We start from the raw sequence: 18,307 nt of genomic DNA on the forward strand, positions 1-18,307 counted from the left end.
AGAATGTGTATTCTGCTGTTTTATAATGGAATGTTCCATAAATATCTATTAAATTCATCTGTCTAATGTGTCATTTAAGGTTGGTGTCTCCTTATTTATTTTCTGTCTGGCTGGTCTATTCTATTCATTGATATAGGTAAGATATTAAAGTTCCCTACTATTATTGTATTTTTGTCAAATTCTCTCTTTATGTCTGTTGATATTTGCTTTATATACTTAGGGGCTCCTATATTGAGTGCATAAATATTTACAAACATTATATGTTCTTGTTGCATTGACCCTTTTATCATTATATAGTGCCTTTCTTTGTCTTCTGTTGCATTTTAAACTTTTATCTTCTCTAAATATTGCTACCCCAGCTTTCTTTTTGTTTCAATTTGCTTGGAATATCTTTTTCCATCCATTCACCTTCAGTTGTGTGTATCTTTAGATCTGAAGTGAGTCTTTTGTGGGCATCATAGAGATGTTTTTTAAAAAAAAAAATCCATGTAGCCACCCTATGTATTTTGATTGTAGAATTTAGTCCATTTACATTTAAGATAATTATTGGTGGGTATGTACTTATTATCATTTTGTTAATTGTTTTCTGGTTGTTTTTATAGTCCTCTGTTCTTTTCTTCTTTTGCTCTCTTCTCTTGTGCTTTCATGACTTTCTTTAGTGTTATGTTTAGATTCTTTTCTCATTGTGTTTTGTTTATCTACTATAGGTTTGTGGTTATCATGAAGTTCATATGTAATAACCTCTCTGTGTTTGTTTCTGTGTATTATGTAAAACAGCTATCTCTACCTGTTTTGAAGGAGTTGAAATGTCTCAGTGTGGTTCTTTTATTCTTTGTTGTGGAGCAGGTGTTCAGCTAGTTCTCAGGTTTTCTTCAGAGGAAATTATTCCATATATAGCTATATATTTGTTGTCTCTTTGGAAGGAGATGAATTCAGGTCTTCCTATGCCTTTATCTTGAACCACTTCTGTACAGGCTGCTTTTTAGTTCAAGTACAGTAAATGTAATTTATCTCTGTTACAGTTTACCTTTCACCTTGACTCACATTTTTAAAATCCACTTACATGTTGCATCCATGACCACCCATGCATATTTAAACTTGTTTTTGGGGTATCTGGCTGGCTCAGTCAGTAAAGCATGTGACACAATCTTAGGGTTATGGGCCCCATGTTGGGTGTAGAGATTACTTAAAAATAAAATCTTTAAAAACAATAAAATAATTTTGGTTTAATTGGATCAGAACTATAAACCTCACATAGCTCTTGCTCAGCATGTTATTTTTTTTTCCAGATCATTCCTTTTCCTGGTCATCTATCCTTTTTCTGTTTGACTACCATGATGCTCCCACTCAATCCAAGCCAATATCCTCATTGTTTATCTCCCTGCACACCAGATACTTCTGCCTCTGGGTTTTTTACTACACTAAGCCCTCATATAATGATACTCTTCTTGCTCTAATCTTTCTTTCATGACCCAATTTAAGTCACTACATTTTCCATGATGCTTTATTCGACAGCTTTAAATCATATTTGTCTCTCCTCTGAATTTCTACATTTTTATTGCATTTGCTATATATTGCTTCACACAATATTACATAATAATATGTATATTGTATTCTTATATTACGTATATTTTTTCCTACATTGGGGGTGTATAGCTGAGTCATACAAGTGGGAACTCCAAAACCAGAATGCCTGGGTTCAAATCCAGCTCTACAAATTATTAGTTGTATGTCCTTGTGCAAATTATTTAATCTTTCCGTGTGTCTCCGTTTCCTCAAAATCAGGTCAATAACTGTATGCATTACCTAGGGCTGCTTACTTGTTTTTTTAAAAAAGTTTTTATTTATTTATTCATGAGAGACACAGAGAGAGAGGCAGAGACACAGACAGAGGGAGAAGCAGGCTCCTCGCAGGGAGCCTGATGTGGGACTCAATCCCACGACCGAGATCATACCCTGAGCCAAAGGCAGACACTCAACCTCTGAGCCACCCAGGCGTCCCAAGGGCTGCTTACTTGTTTAAGTGAATTGATATATATGAAGTATTTAGAATGGTGTCTGATCAATATCAAGTACTCAATGTTAACTAACATCATGATTATATACTATATGCTTTTACATATTTTATCTCATTTGATCCGGGAGGAGGTTAAAGCAGGGATTGTCATTCCATTTTACAGTTGAGTAAAGTTTGAGAGGTTAAGTGACTTGTTGAAGATCATATAACAAATGAGCTGTCTTAGGGTTATGGGAGATTAACTACAGAGTAGAATAGAAAATGCTAAGGGCTATGAGAGAGGGGAGCTAAAGGCTTTCTTCTGGTTGAGGGAGTAGAGAAGTCTTGCTGATGGTGATGAATAGGCAATGAGGAGGGAGCCAAATAGAATTAGCCCTTGATAAGAGTCTATTGAACATTTCCAGGCAGAGGGGGCCCAAGTGAGGGAGAAGGTGGTGGAGGAAGTGGGGTATTGCTCCCTCTACATTATACTTTTGATATGGAGGACCTGGATCAGGAGGAGAATGAACTTGAAGAAGAGACACTAGTGTGCATGACAGTCATGTGAGGAGCAGGCATGAGTAGTTCTGTGTTATGGAGAGGGTTATACTATGTGGGAGAGGGAGGAGGAGAATCTGTAGTGGCAAGTCAAGGCTTTGGACCTATATTCCAAAATACCTACTCTCAAAATCCATGAATATTTGGCTACTTCACTGAGTTCTTACAACCCTTGGTTGATCAACCCTGACAACCTTATCAGATGAGCCAACTAGCCACTTGTGAAAGGTGTGCGGTGTCTGCTCAGTTCTGTGTTAAGCTGTAGGGAACTAAGGAGAAAGAGAAAGCAAAATATCTTTCTTAAGGAATTTCCAGTTGTTGCATGGTGAAGCTGTTAATTGTGTTCTGTATGTAATTCATGAGTAGGGCTATGGGGGAGAGGTAAGAAATGGATGAAGAGACTGCCAAGGGGCATGAGGTCACTGGCTGGGAAAGGAGGTTCGGAAAAGAGAGGTTAGAATTTGAATTTTTCTGGGGTAGGGCCAGTACATCAGTACTTTTTTAAAGCTCCCTACAGGATTTTGATGGGCTATAAGTCCTTCCCAACTGGGAAGACATCTATACATAGAGTCCAAAGTGTGTGCTGAGAATCTCAGCTAGGATTAAACTTGGAAACCAGTGACTTGAAATATGAATTACCACATATGCTTCTACCTCAGCTCCTTGGGACTTTGTCTCCCCAGTGGAGAGATAATAAGAATGAAAAAGAGAGTACAGTTGAAGTAGTTTCAGCTCCTTGGGATACTACTATAGACACATTTGAGCTGTCATTATGAAATGGGAAAGCTGGATGTCAAATTAAGATCACTACTCCTACGATGACCATAAATAATATTAATAAACTTGTGTGTGATGGCACTAGTGAGATCCTACACTTGGGCATGGTCTGTGCCTAGTGGGCTCGCAATTGAGGAGGATCTAAGGACAGCTTGCATGCCTTTCCATGTGGGCTCTGGATAGACAATTCCCTGGGACCAGCCCTTCTCAGGGAGTTGGGTTAGCAGTGTTCTTTTGCACCCCCTGCATAGCATGCAGCAGCCCAAATATCCACCCCTTTCTCCACCAACCCCACTCTTTTCTTCTGTCTAGTAAATTTTTAGAATGTTGAAGAAGTCAGAAGGATCCTTAGAAGCTATGAAGTCCAACTCCTTTGTTGTACTGGGGGAGATGGGGGGTTCAGAGGGAGATGAGGACTTGAGGGTCACACAGTAAAGCAGTGGCAGAAACAGTGCCCCGACATACATCTCCTGGCTCATATAGGCCAGTGTGTGCTTTCTATAGCATATACCTCTTGTTTCTTCCTCTCTACCTCCACTAAGTCCTCACCTAAGCTGGCATCTGACTGAGACTATGGGCTTCCTCCAGAACAGTTATTCTCAGTCCCAGCAGCCCACCAAAATGCCCTGAGGAGCTTAAAAAATACTGATGTACTGGCCCTACCTCAGACCAATTGAATCAGCATCTCTAGGGGATTGGGGAGTATTATAATAATCAGGTAGGAAGGGAAACAATAATCAATAATTGTTTGGCAACATAGGCACTTTGCTATGTTGTAGTCTTTCATGCCCTCCCTTAGATTTCTGCTCCCTCCTTTACCTCCTCCCACCTATGATTCAGTGTCCAGGAATGTGCTTGTTAAATCTCCTGGACTGTTGCTTCGTGAGCTTTTAAATTGTAAAAATCAAAGCTAGAGTAATAAAGAAATCCCTTTGGACCACGGTTGTGGCAGGATAGCATATTCTGTTTACTGTAGTGGGTGGTTTCTTAGACTGAGGTACTCAGAAAGCCCAGCTGGGCTCCAATCCTTGCCATACCAGAGCCCTTCCTGGATTGCTTCAAGCCATTTACAGACCTCTGCTCTGATCTCTATCTATAACTGAGCCCTGATTCTGGTCTTAATCCAGAGGTTCCCATTTCCTATCAAGGCCAGAAGCTGAGAAGTATTTTGGGAAAGAGACACTAAGGCAGTGGCCTCTGAGGGGCTGGAGTTGAGTTGAAGGCATGGCAGTCAGCAGACAGAAATGCAGATTAGTGGTGGCCTCCAGCAGAAGCAGCTTGCAGAAAGAGCTGTACCTCTGCCAGTCCCCAGGGCTCTAGAAGAGGAAAAACTCACTGAAGGGCAAAGCTTGTGTCCCCCCTCACTGGGGTTCAGGTTCATTGTGAGTTTAAGGGCTCCACTACTTTGAGCTGTGTGACCATATGCAAGTGGCTTACATGTATCCCCAGTTTTCTCATCCATCAAGCAGGCACACTAATACCTATCAGTGTAGGTGTGTGGAATAATGCAGGTTAGGCATGCTGGCATGGGGAGATTAATAAAATGTTAGTTCCTAACCTTTCCCTATCCTGGTTTCAGTAGTCACACCCACTATTGGAAGAAAACAGTTACATGTGACACTCTCCAACTCTCACCTCCACCTCCTTGGCCATTCTGTTTTGTTCTGTGTTCTTTAGACTTGGGTGATTGAGAGGCTAGAGAAAGAAAGGATAATGGGTATATGAAGCAATAAAAGTTCTTTATATTCAGGGTTCCAGAAGGGCTACTGGAATTGAGTGGTTTTTAAAAATATTTTTATTTAAATTTAATTAACATATACTGTATTATTAGTTTCAGAAGTAGAATTTACTGATTCATCAGTTGCATACAACACCCAGTTGCTTCAACTGCTCTCATTTATGCCCATCACCCAGTTACCCCATACTCCCACCCACCTCCCCTATAGCAACCCTCAGTTTATTTCCAATAATTAAGAGTCTCTCATGGTTTGACTCTTTCTTTGTTTTTGTCTTATTTTATTTTTCCTTCCCTTCCCCTATGTTTATCTGTTTTGTTTCTTAAATTCCACATATGAGTGAAATTGAGTGGTTTTGACTGACAACAAGCATGAATGGTATGAACATGTTAGCTCATGCTGCAGTGCAGAGCCATGGAAGAAAAGAGCCACAGTTCAACTTAGGTCTGACTTTAGTGCTTCTGACAGAGGCTCTCCGGTCTCTGTCATTTCCTATTCTCCTTCTCTAGAGACTCAAGGCCCCAGTTGGGCCTATGGGTATGGGAAAGCATCTGCAGCTGGGCAAAGAAGGGATATAGTAGAAGTTAAAGGTGGAGTTCTGTAGCACCCAAGACAGTGCGCCTTGCAGACCTCCAACTACAAAGAGCATAACTGACGAAGGGCCTTGGCTACCTTGCTTTGAAACCCATCCCAGCATTTTCACTGAGGCACCTGCTACAAGTAGGCCCATTCTTGGGAGACACAGAAGTCCTCTGACTGCCAACTGACCTTGTCTTCATCAATTCCTGTTGGCCTTGACAAGCCTTCCTTAGAGTGTAGGGCAGACTAGGACACTTTCACTCAACCTTCCCGCCCTCCTTCTTTTATTCAGGGGCAGATTTATATTATAGTTTCATGGCTCTCCTAATCTTTCCAGGCTCCCTCCCCATTTACTTTCATTTTCCTTAATGAATCTTTGCACACTTAATCCCATTTTATTGTCTAATCCTTGGAGGCCCCAGACTAACACAAGTTCTAAGCAATGTGAAATCAAATGCATTGGCCTGGAGTCTGGACCTATACCTAGGGTCCTATGTAATGAGAAGCCAGGGGTTATCCTTAGAAAACAGTCAGCAGGTTTCTAAACATTGGGGAAGAATCCCTAGGGTTCAGGGATACTTTGTGAGTGATCCAAATTTTGCTTTACTCCAAATCAATATTTCAGATAATTTTTTCAGTGTTTTAACTCAATGTCTTATATGTCTTTTCAATTAGCAATAATTGCTCCTCGGATAAATCTCATTGGCTACAATACTGCTACTGTGCAAAGCTTTATATGTCTTTATATGGAAGAGGATCTTTCTTTTCTTATTGAAGTATAATTGATATAACATTGTATTAGTTTCAGGTGTACAATATAATGATTTAATACATTGCAAAATGATCATCATAGTAAGTCTATTTAACATATATCACTATACATAGTTACAACTTTTTTGTTATCATGAGAATTCAAGATCCAGGCTCCTAGCTACTTTCAAATTTGCAAGATAGTATTATTAACTATAGTCACCATGCTGTATATTATATCCTCATAACTTATTCATTTTATAATTGGAAATTTGTACCTTCTGACCCATTTCACCCATTTTACCCACCTCCATCTCAGGCAGCCACCAATCTGTTCTCTATATTCGTGAGCTTGAATTTTTTTTAAGGATTCCACATATAAGTGAAATCGTATAGTATTTGTCTTTTTCTGTCTGAGTTATTTCACTTTAGCATAATACCTTCAAAGTCCATCCATGCTGTCACAAATGGTAAGATTTTGTAGGAAGATCTTTCTTTAGTCTAGCTACGGTATTACCCAAGAGAGCAACTTCATCTTGATCTCCATTTTTGATCTGGAGTCAGAATTCTAGCTCCAGGTTTGCCACTGACAAATTATGTTACCTTGGACAAGTCCCTATACTCTCTATGACCTTCCCTTTCTGGGCCTCAGTTCTTATTTTTTTGTGACTTCCACTTTTGTTTCCTGTTTTCTCAGTCTTTCCTTATACAAATCATGGTATTTAAGTTCTAAAGGGCAATAATGTGTTGGAAAAGGAGTGTGTGTGTGTGTGTGTGTGTGTGTGTGTGTGTGTGTGTGTGACAGAGGTGGGGGGAAGACAACTCCTTCTTACAGCTTGTTTCCAGCTTTGCTTGGCAGTTCCCTCACATGGAGTGCTAGGCAACACACATGGTGACCTACTTTTGCAAGAAGGCTGCTTTTGGAGTTACAGTCTTCTTTACCTTGTTACTTGGCCTGGAATGCATCTGCTACTAAATGGCAGGTACAGATGTAGGGAACATAGGGTCTGTGGCTCTGGTATAATCACCAAATTAAAGAAATTATGAGATTGAAAGGCATTCTAGCTCTCAGCTTCATGTCGCCAGAAACCACCCCAGAAATTTTAAACTTAATCACTTCCACCTCCTCCTAGGTGAGATTCAGCCTTAATCTCATTTCTAGATTTTTCTGGAGAGGCCAGGATGCTTTATTCCAAGCTCCTGATTTCTCTAAATCTTACCTTCTCCGCTACAGTGGCCTTCCTTCTCTCCTACCCTCAGTGAAGTGTCTCTTCCTGAACCCTTTGGCCCAGCCCAGATCAGCTCCTTTTATAGCTACCCCTCCCCTTGAACTCCCTCTTCCTGTCTCCTCTAACCCCTAGTGGAGGAAACCCCACCTCTGTTGACCCAGTATCTTTGAAGAGGGTCTGGAGCTGCCCCTCTGAATTTGGGTGGAGCTCCTTGTAGGCATCCAGAGAAGGATTAGGAATCAAGATTGTTTATACTTTCTGGTTCCTAGGCTATTTGGGGGCTTGAAATTCTTTTCATTTGAAGTGGTACTTGTACTGAAGTACTTGTTTCCTTGTAGCCTCCTGACTGCCAGTGTTTCACCCAGAGCTTTTGGTTCTAATTTGGTGTTTTTATCCCAAAATGTCACAACTTTACCATCGAGTGAGCCTGCTGCAGATCTGCTGAGATCTGCAGATATCTGGGCTGCTCCAGAAGGGAGGAAGAAGGTTCACAGGTCTGGAAGACCCTGACCAAATAGAAACAGGACTAAGCAGGGGGCAAGGAAGTAGTTGTGCTTGGGATTAGCATAGCAGGAATTCATTAAGGGTGCAAGACACTTGTATAGAAACTGAAGAGAAAATCCCATCAAAACAAAACGTCTTCAGAAACACCACCACAGGCACAACACAGGGCTCTGTCTTAGTACTTCCCAAGTACTTGGACCACCAACTTCTGCTTCTGTCTCTGAGACCATGTACAGGTCATTTCACCTCTTTATGGCTCAATTTCTCCATCTATCAAGTGAAAGGATTGGACTCTATCATCTTTTACGATAGATACTGAGAAAGTAAGTGGCCTGGGAAAGAAGAGATCTGTACAACTCGAGATTATTTAGTACCCCTCAGGGACCACAGTGGAAGGAGAGGATAAATGAAGAGAAAGTAAATAAGAAAAAAAAATCAGTGGAGGTTCCAGTATCCTGACAACCATTCCCATATAACACCAGTGCAGCCCTCCTTTTATATGGTTTATATAATGTGCTCCAGTGTAAGACTGCAATTGGAAAGGAAAAGGGGTTCCATAGATTTAGAAATATTTTAAACTTTCTAACTTCTAGCCGTGAGTCTAGAAAAGTAAGCATTTAGAGTTTGTAGCTTCTGTAATGTTGACACAAATAGAGAAGAGAATTGAAATGGATATTGAGTTAGCCCAACAGCATTTGCTATATTTAATTTTTTGCTCTAAATCTAATGCTTTTTATAGCTTATAAAGGTATAATTGATGTGCAGTAAACTGCATACATTTAAAATGTATAATTTGGTAAACTTTGGTACATGTATATATCCATGAAGTCATTGCAATACTGTAGTTACAAACATATTACCCTCAAAAGTTTCATCACACCCTTGTTCAGTACACCTCTCCTTCTACCACCATCCCCACACAACCACTAATCTGTTTTCTGTTGCTATAGATTAGTTGGCATTTTTTAGTATTTTATATAAATTGAATTATACTCTGGTGGTTGCCAAAGGGAAAGGGGGTAGAATGATGGGGAAAATGGTGAAGGAAAATGATTAAGAGGTATAAACTTCCAGTTATAAAATAAGTCATGGGTATAAAAAGTATAGCATAGGGAACATAATCAATAGTATTATAATACACTTATTATGAACATTTTGTAATATATATAATTGTTGAATCACTAGGTTGTATACAGGAAATGAATTTAATATAATAAGTCAACTATACTTCAAATAAAAATTTAAAATTAAATAAATAATGGAGTCATACAGTATGTACTATTTTTATCTAGAGATTCTTCCACTCAGCATAATTATTTTGAGATTCAAAATAAAGTGTGTATTGATATTTTGTTATTTTTTATTGCCAAGTAGTACTCCATTGTATGGATATAACACAGTTTATTATTTCACTTGTTAATGGATATTTTGGTAGTTGCCAGTTTTTAGATGTATAAATAAAGCTATTATGAACATTTATGTATAAGTCATTTACAAGTACTTTTTAATTTAATTGATGACTTCCACTTTCAGAATGTTTCTAGCGGAAACTGACTTGGCAAATGTTGCATTTGTGTTTCTCTTTTGTACTCAAGGATATTTTTGGCATTTTTATTGTTGTTGATGTTATACATCCTTTTGATGTTATTACATATTTTGACCCTATGGTAGCACTTGCCCAAACATGGGGAATGGGTTCTGACAACCCATGCAGGAAGAATTACAGTTGAAAAACTTAAGATTTTTGTAGAAAAAAGTTTCTTGGGGGAAATGAGAGGCAAAGCCCTTGTAAATATTTACCTTTAGTAAAACAAACCAATAACTATAATACCAAATAAAGACAGTATTAATTTCTTTTTAAACTCACTGGCCTAGACAAAGGTTACAGTCTTCACTCAGATAGGAGAGACTAGAAATCCATGAATGAAACAGTAGACAGAATCCTAAAATTGTTGCAGACCTATTGTTCTGCCATTGAGCCAGAGAATATGGCAACACAGAGGAAACTGGCCTTCAGGACTGGGCTGGCCCATGGCCAGCAAAAACATCTGTTGTTTCAAGAAGGGGGTTTGGAGTGAATTGCATGAGGTACATCTGTTAATAGGATAGGATATGAGATCTATCTCATGTCTTCCTTCCATACCTCCCCAAAGAAATGGCCATACTTTTATTTCATTCTTATGTTATCTTAGTTTATATTTCCTTAATAAAATTTAAAATGGCCCTATGGGACTATTTGGAAACCAAAGTGACTCTCAGGCCAGGAGACAGTGTGGCTTAAGGAGATTTTGCCACAGTGTGGGTAGCCTGGAATGGGGAATACAAGCACAAAATCTTTGCCAGACTCTGGAGTCCCTTCATATGTCCTTGAGAATAGAATTACTGCAGAGAAAGACAAGAACAAAACCCTTCAGAAAACATTGACTCATCAACTGCTGCAACTCCACAGGTTCTTGCTGCCCTTGTCACCCTTCAGATTCTTCTCCTGGGCCTTGAGGCCACTCAGATCAGCTTGAATAGTATTTCACTATACTGGGCTGCCAAGAAGGCTGGATGTAGCACTCAGCCTATAAGGTAGATTGGAGACAGCATTTGAGCACCAGGGCAGTCCCCACTGCCAGACAGGAAAGGGCTGAGGGCTGGAGAAAGGCCTAGTGAGGAGCACACTGCAGTTTTCTTCTTCAGCCAACCCCCATATTTGAGTGACAATTCCAGGGAGATGGAATGCATTGTTCTTGGCTTGCTGAAAGTGTCTGGGCAATGAACAAAGTAGTCAAGAGACCATGTGAGGAGACAGGACAAAGATGAGAAGGGGACTGAAAGGAAGGTGGTGAAGAATATCTGGACCAGGAGCCCCTGGGGCTGCCCAGGCAACCGATTGATCTGCTTACAAACATTAGAACTTCCCCTCTCTGACCCTCCCAGACCCCAGGGAATGCTTGCTTTCCTAGATCAGGAAGAACAAGATGTCCTTATGTGGTGGGAGAGGGCTGGTCAACGCCACCTCCAAGGAGAGATGAGAAGGGAACCAACAGAACTGCAAACTCAGCAGGCAATGCCATTGAGGGAAAAACCTAGGATGAAGGGTACAGGCTCCATCCAAGGACCCAGGGTTCCAGGAGTCCGGATGGGTGGTGGATGTCAACTCCATACTCTCTCATCAATGCTTCAAAGCCCTGGTGTTTAGAGCTAGTGTGAACTTTTACTTTCATCATCTTTATGAGCTTTCTCTAGATCTGGCTCTTCAAAAGCTATGAAAAAGATGCTCAGGTAACAGCATTCTCCACCCCTTTCCCTTGGCTCCTCACTTGCCATTCCTTTCACTGGGGTCTGCTGCAAATTCATGCTTTTTCTGGGGCTCTCATTCTTTGAACCTTTTTTTGCCACAGAGAAATAGACCTGTTGTGCCTAACGAAAACAAAGTTGCCCTTCCCTGAATTACTTTACCAAGCTCCACCCAAGCCACAGCCACTCTCAGGGCCAGTTCAGTGACATTAGGGGTACAATAAAACACTCACCTGGTCAAAGGGATCTTGGAGTTTTGGAATTTGTGGTTTGGGTTGAGACTGTAATGTTGTCTTAATCTAAGTTACTGTTGCCATAAATTTAACATGGTCCAGAAGCCCATGATTTTGTCATAATACTCAATACTTAGTGATACGGCCTTACAGAGGTTTTAGACTTTTTGGCCTAAGGTCTAGGTTTTTTGGCCCAATTCTGCCAACACAGATCACTTTCAGTCCATGGAAACAATTAAGCTAGACACTTTCCTGGCAAAACTGATGGGTTTCATTTAATTCAACAAATCTTTCCTGAGTACCTACTTTATTGTGGGGAATAAGCAGTCCTGGAGTGGAGAGGAGCAGAGGAAACAGAGTTCTGGCTGGTGCTTAAAAGACTAAAAGACCTGGGCTCCAGATCTGACAGAACCAGACTCACTATGTGATTTCAGACAAGTTACTACTGTTCTTTGGGTCTCAGTTTCCTCATGAGTAAAATTAAATGCTTGGATTCTGTCAACAGTTCTCAAATTTTTCACCCTTTAAAATATTTCCTCTCCTGAGCCATGCATTTCTCAAGATTTTGTTTACCAATAAATATATTGATTACATGATAATTCATTTCCTCATCTTATTAGCAGATGTCATAACTGCTAATCAGAACTGACCAGTAAAGATAATGACTGGTGTAGCCAAAAAGAAAGAAATTGAAATTTAGTGAGCATATACTATATGTCATCTTATCCTGGATCAATTTAAACTTTGAGAGTTTTGGATTTATTCAAAGACTTCCATCCTTCCACTCCCTTTTTACTACTTCTACCACTCTCAATTAGAAGCTGGGGAACAGATGCTCACTAAGCTCCCATCAGCCCTAGGGGTGCCCCAGGGAATCAATCCCAGCTCCCTTTGTCTGCTGTACCCATATTTATTGCTTCTAAACCTGGATCCCCAGTTTCTATGACACTGCCACACCAGCCTTCTAAACCATGGCTCCTTTGTGGATAAGTAGACCTTCTTCTCTGGGTCATTTCTCCTCAGTTGTAAGGCCTCTGTGAATTATGGGTAGGAACCCAGAAACCTCTTAAGGATAGGCATAAAAGGCCACAGCAAGGATCCTCACTACAGTGTTGCTATGCCTGATCTCCAAGGACTTTTTGGTCTGCCTGCCATTTTTCAGTGGATTGTTTAGGTTGTTAATGAAGGTATGCTTCCTATGGATTCCTACCTATGGGTTCCTATCTTAACCCAAAACAATATGATCTAAGGACCTCTAAGGGCTTATCCCTTTTCCTTGCCTTCCGGCAATTCTCTATCGCTGTCCCTTCTCTGCTCACTAGGACTTAATTCCACTTAAAAAGAGCTAAACTGGAAAGTGATAAGGGCCCTTATTGAAATTCTTTTCAGAACTCCTGATGGAAAAAAAAAGAACTCCTCATGATATAGATGGAGAAACAAGGATGCAGAAGAGTAAGGGATTTGATTTAGGTCACATAGATTAGCAGCAGAGCTGGGAACAGGAGTCTAGGGCTAAGGATGGAAGGGAAGCTTCTAAAACAGAGGATATCCTAAATTATGTATGTTGGGGGGGCATGGAGAAAGCAGGTCAAGACCCATAACCTCCTTGCCTCCTTTCATATATTCTATAGACTGATTGTTGTCATGTTCCATAAAATGGAAATCTGGGTTTGTCAGTCTCCAGTACAGGAACCACTCATGAATCTTCATTTAAGTTGGTGATATTAGATCCAAACTGCTGAGTATACCATTCAAGTTCCCAGGTTACTTTCTCAGGCTCATCTTCCACTTAACACCTATCTAAACCACGCACACATGCCTTTTTCATTCACATCATATCATTCATATTTTGTACCATATTATCATATTTTGTTCACACTTTTCCACTAGCTTAAAATACCTTTCTTTACTTTGATTATTTGATCATTCTCTATGGCTCACCCCAAAAACTACCTTTGTTCTGCTAAGCTTTTTTAAAATAAGTTTGAGACAAAATTCATATGCCATACAATCAGCCCATTTAAAGTACACAATTCAATGTTTTTTAGTATCTTTACAGAATTGTGCAACTATCGCCATAATCAATTTTACAACATTGTCATCTTCCAAAAAGAAACCTATACCTTTTAGCTATCACCCTGAATTTTCTCATTCTGCCATTCCAGTTCTAAGCAACACTAATGTACTTTTAGTCTACATGTCTTTACATGTTCTAGACATTTCATGTAAATGGAATATGTGCTCTTTTTCTTTTACTGGCTTATTTCACCTATCAAAATATTTTTTTTATTTTGAAGATTCTTCTATATTGTAGCATGTATTAGTAATTTATTACTTTTTATGGCAAAATAATATTCCATTGTATGGATATACCACATTCTGTTTATCCATTCATCAGTTTATGTACTTTTTGGCTATGAACATTTGTATTCGAGTTTTTGTTTGTTTTGTTTTGTTTTTGTTTTTTTGTAGATGTGTTTTCATTTGTCTTAGGTATATACCTAGGAGTACAATTGTTGGATTAAATGATAACTCTATGTTTAACATTTTAAGGGACTGCCAAAATGTTTTCCAAAGCAAACGAACCATTTACATCCCCACCAGCAATGCATGATGATTTCAATTTATCCACATCCTCACCAACATTTATTTTTCCTTTATTATTTTTAAAAATTTTTATTTTTTAGTTCCTTTTTAATTATTATTATAGCCATCCTAGTAGGTGTGAAGTGGTATCTCATTTTGATTTTGATTTGCAGTTCCCAATTGATGTTGAGCATCTTTTCATATGTTTATTGGCCATTCATATATCTTCTTTGGAGAAATATTTATTCAAATATTTTGTCTGACTTTTAAAAATTCTTTTTAGGTTCATGCCAAAATTGAATGGAAGATACAGAAATTTCTCATATTTTTTCTGTTCCTCTATATGCACAGCCTCCCCTACTACGAACATCCCAGAGTGATACATTTGAAGTTCAACCATCAATAAACTACATTGACACATTATCACCCAACGTCCATATTTTGCATTAGGTTCACTCTTCAATGTTCACATTGAACATTGAACAGAGCTCACATTCTATGAGCTCTGACAAATGTCAAACTCCTCCATTATAATATTCCCCCTTATATTATTGTATAGTTTCCCAGCCCTAAAAATCCTCTGTGCTCTGTAGCTATTCCTCTCTCCCTTCCCCTGAACCCCTGATAACCTGATCATTTTACTGTCTCTATAGTTTTGCCTTTTCCAGAATGTCATATACTTGAAATTATATTATATGTAGCCTTTTCAGATTGGCTTCTTTCACTTAGTAATATGCATTTCATTTAGTAGTATGTCTTTTCCTGTCTTGATAGCTCATTACTTTTTAGTACTGAATAATATCTCATTATCTGAATGTACCCACAGTTTATCAAGTCACCTACTGAAGGACATCTTGGTTGCTTCCAAGCTTGGACAATTATGAATAAAGCTACTATAAGCAATTGTGTGCAAATTTTTGTGTGGACATAGGTTTTTTTGAATCTTTTAGCTAAATACAAGGAGCGTAACTGGAGGGGATCATGTGGTTAGATGATGTAGTTTTGTAGGGAACTGTTCAATTTTCTTCCAAAGTGGCCATACCATTTTGTATTGCCATCAGTAGTGAATGAGAACCTGTTGTTCCACATCCTCACCAGCATTTGGTGTTGTCAGTGTTTTGAATTTTGGCCATTGTTATAAGGGTATAGTGCTATTTCATTGTTGTTTTTATTTGCAATTCCCTAATTGACACATGATGTGGAACATCATTTCATAGGCCTATTTGCCATCTGTATGTCTTCTTTGGTGAGGTATCTGTTAAGATCTTTTGCCCATTTTTTAATTGGTTTGTTTACTTTCTTATTATTGAATGTTAAGTGTTTTTTGTATACTGTGGATTAGGAACTGTCCTTTATCAGATATTCTTCTGCAAATATTTTCTCCCAGTCTGTGACTTGTTTTCTCATTCTTGTGATAGAGTCTTTTCAGAGTAGAACCTTTTAATCTTAATGAAATATAGTTTATCAATTCTTTCTTTTATGGATTATATAAAAAAGTCATTAACATATCTGAGGTCATCTAGATTTTCTTCTACATTATTTTCTAGAAGTTTAAGAGTTTTGCATTTCCATTTTTAGGTATATGATTTTTTTTTAAAGATTTTACTTATTCACCCATGAGAAACACAGAGCAAGAATCAGAGACATAATCAGAGGGAGAAGCAGGCTTGCTGTGGGGAACCCAATGGAAACTCGATTCCTGGACTGGGATCATGCCCTGAGCCGAAGGCAAACGCTCAGCCACTGAGACACCCAGGCATCCCCTATGATTATTTTTGAGTTAATTTTTATGAAGAATGTAAGGTCTGTGACTAGATTAATTTTCTTTCTTTCTTTCTTTCTTTCTTTCTTTCTTTGCCCATGGATGTACAGTTCTAGCATTATTTTTTTTTGAAAAGACTATCTCTGTTCCATTGTATTGTCTCTGCTTCTTTGCCAAAGATCAGTTGACTATATTTATATGGGCCTATTTCTGGGCTCTACTGATCTATTTGTATATTCTTTCACCAATGCCACAGCATCTTGATTACTAAAGCTTTATAGTAAGTAAGCCTTGAAGTTGGGTAGTATCAGCCCTCCCACTTTGTTCTCTACCAGTTTTGTTTTTAAAAGATAAAGAAAATAATTTTATTATGGATTAAGCATTAATCCAGATTATGATGCCTACACCATAGTCAATCCACTAAGACTGCAAAGACAAAAATGAATCTTGCTCTTTTATATAGCCAAGAAGATACAAACTATTATATCCTTTTTCTCAAGATAAACAATAACTTGTCCTCAAGTAAGAGGACTTAACAGCATCATTTGTCACATATAGTTCTTCCAAACTTTACTTGGTATTTGGGGTATTCTCTTTCATTTCATGTTGGCTATTTGCAGTCCTTTGCCTTTCCATAAAAACTTCAGTCATATTGTCAACAGCCACAAAATAACTTGCTGGGATTCTAATTGAAATTGCATTGATCAAGTTGGAAGAACTGACGTGTTGAAAATATTGAGTGTTCCTATCCATGAACATGGAATATCTCTCCATTTATTTAATCCTTTTATTTCTTTCATCAGAGTTTTGTAGATTTCCTTATATAGATCTTGTACATACTTTTAAAGATTTATACCTAAGTATTTCATTTTGAGGGGTGATAAAGTAAGTGGTAGTGTGTTTTAATTTCAATTTCACTTGTTAATTTTGGAAAACGATTGACTTTTTTATGTTAACCTTGTGCCCTGCAGCCTTGCTATAATTGCTTATTAATTCCAGGAATTTTTTAGTCTTCCTTCCCCCACCAAGTTTTTATTTGAATTCCAGTTAATTAAATACAGTGTAATATTAATTTCAGGTGTAGAATTTAGTGAGTTATCACTTATAACACTCAGTGCTCATGACAACATGTGATCTTCTTAATACCCATCACTCATTTAACCCATCCCCCGTCCACCTCCCATCCAGCAACCCTTAGTTTGTTCTGTATAGTTAAGAGTCTGTTTTATAGTTTGCCTCTCTCTTTTTCCCCCATGTTCATGTTTTGTTTCTTAATCCATTGAGTGAAATCATATCGTATTTGTCTTTCTCTGACTGACTTATTTCACTTAGTATAATACTCTAGCTCCATTCATGTTGTTACAAAGGAAAGATTTCATTTTTTATGATATATATATATTAGATCTTCTTTATCCATTCATCAGTCAATGGACATTTGGGCTCTTTCCATAATTTGGCTATTATTAATAATGCAGCTATAAATATTGGGGTGCATGCATCCCTTTGAATCAGAATTTTTGTATTCTTTGAGCAAATACCTAGGAATGCAATTGCTGGATCATAGGGTAGCTCTATTTTTAACTTTTTAAAGGAAACTCCATACTATTTTCTAGAGTGGCCACACCAGTTTGAATTCCCACCGACAATGTAAGGGAATTCCCCTTTCTCTGCATTCTTACTAACATTTTTTGTATCCTGTGTTATTTTAGCCATTCTGACAGGTGTGTGGCTACTATCTCATTGTAGTTTTGATTTGTATTTCCCTGATGCTGAGTGATATTGAGCATCTTTTCGTGTGTCTCCTAGCCATCTGTATGTCTTTTTTTGAAAAATCTCTATTCATGATTTCTGCCCATTTTTAAATTGGATTATTTGGCTTTGGGGAGTTGAATTTTCTAAGTTCTTTATATATTTTTGATACTAACCCTTTATTAGATATGTCATTTGCAACTATCTTCTCCCATTACTTATGTTGCTTTTAGTTTTGTTTTTGTTTCCTTCACTGTGCAGAAGTTTTTAATATTGATAAAGTCCCAATAGTTTATTTTTCCTTTTATTTCCTTTGCCTGAGGAGATGTATATAGTAAGAAGATGCTATGGCCAATGTCAAAGAGTTATTGCCTCTAGGATTAAATCCTCTAGGATTTTTATGGTTTCCTGCCTCACATTTACATCTTTAATTCATTTTGAACTTATTTTTGTGTATGGTGTAAGAAAATGGTCCAGTGTCACTCTTTTTCATGTTGCTGTCCAGTTTTCCCAACACCATTTGTAGAAGAGACTGTCTTTTTCACACTGGATATTCTTTCTTT

General features: G+C 38.3%; 1 protein-coding gene and 1 pseudogene across 1 annotated transcript in view; one reads left to right on the top strand and one right to left on the bottom strand.

Annotated features, from left to right (window-relative positions):
- Nucleotides 1-18,307, top strand: part of SLC16A2 (solute carrier family 16 member 2) — a 115,912-nt gene that overhangs the window by 42,892 nt on the left and 54,713 nt on the right. The gene's annotated exons all lie outside the window — the stretch shown is intronic.
- On the bottom strand, nt 6,224-6,378 carry LOC119868703 (annotated as a pseudogene).

The sequence above is a fragment of the Canis lupus genome, chromosome X, assembly GCF_011100685.1.
Source record: "Canis lupus familiaris isolate Mischka breed German Shepherd chromosome X, alternate assembly UU_Cfam_GSD_1.0, whole genome shotgun sequence".
NCBI classification, from domain to species: domain Eukaryota; kingdom Metazoa; phylum Chordata; class Mammalia; order Carnivora; family Canidae; genus Canis; species Canis lupus.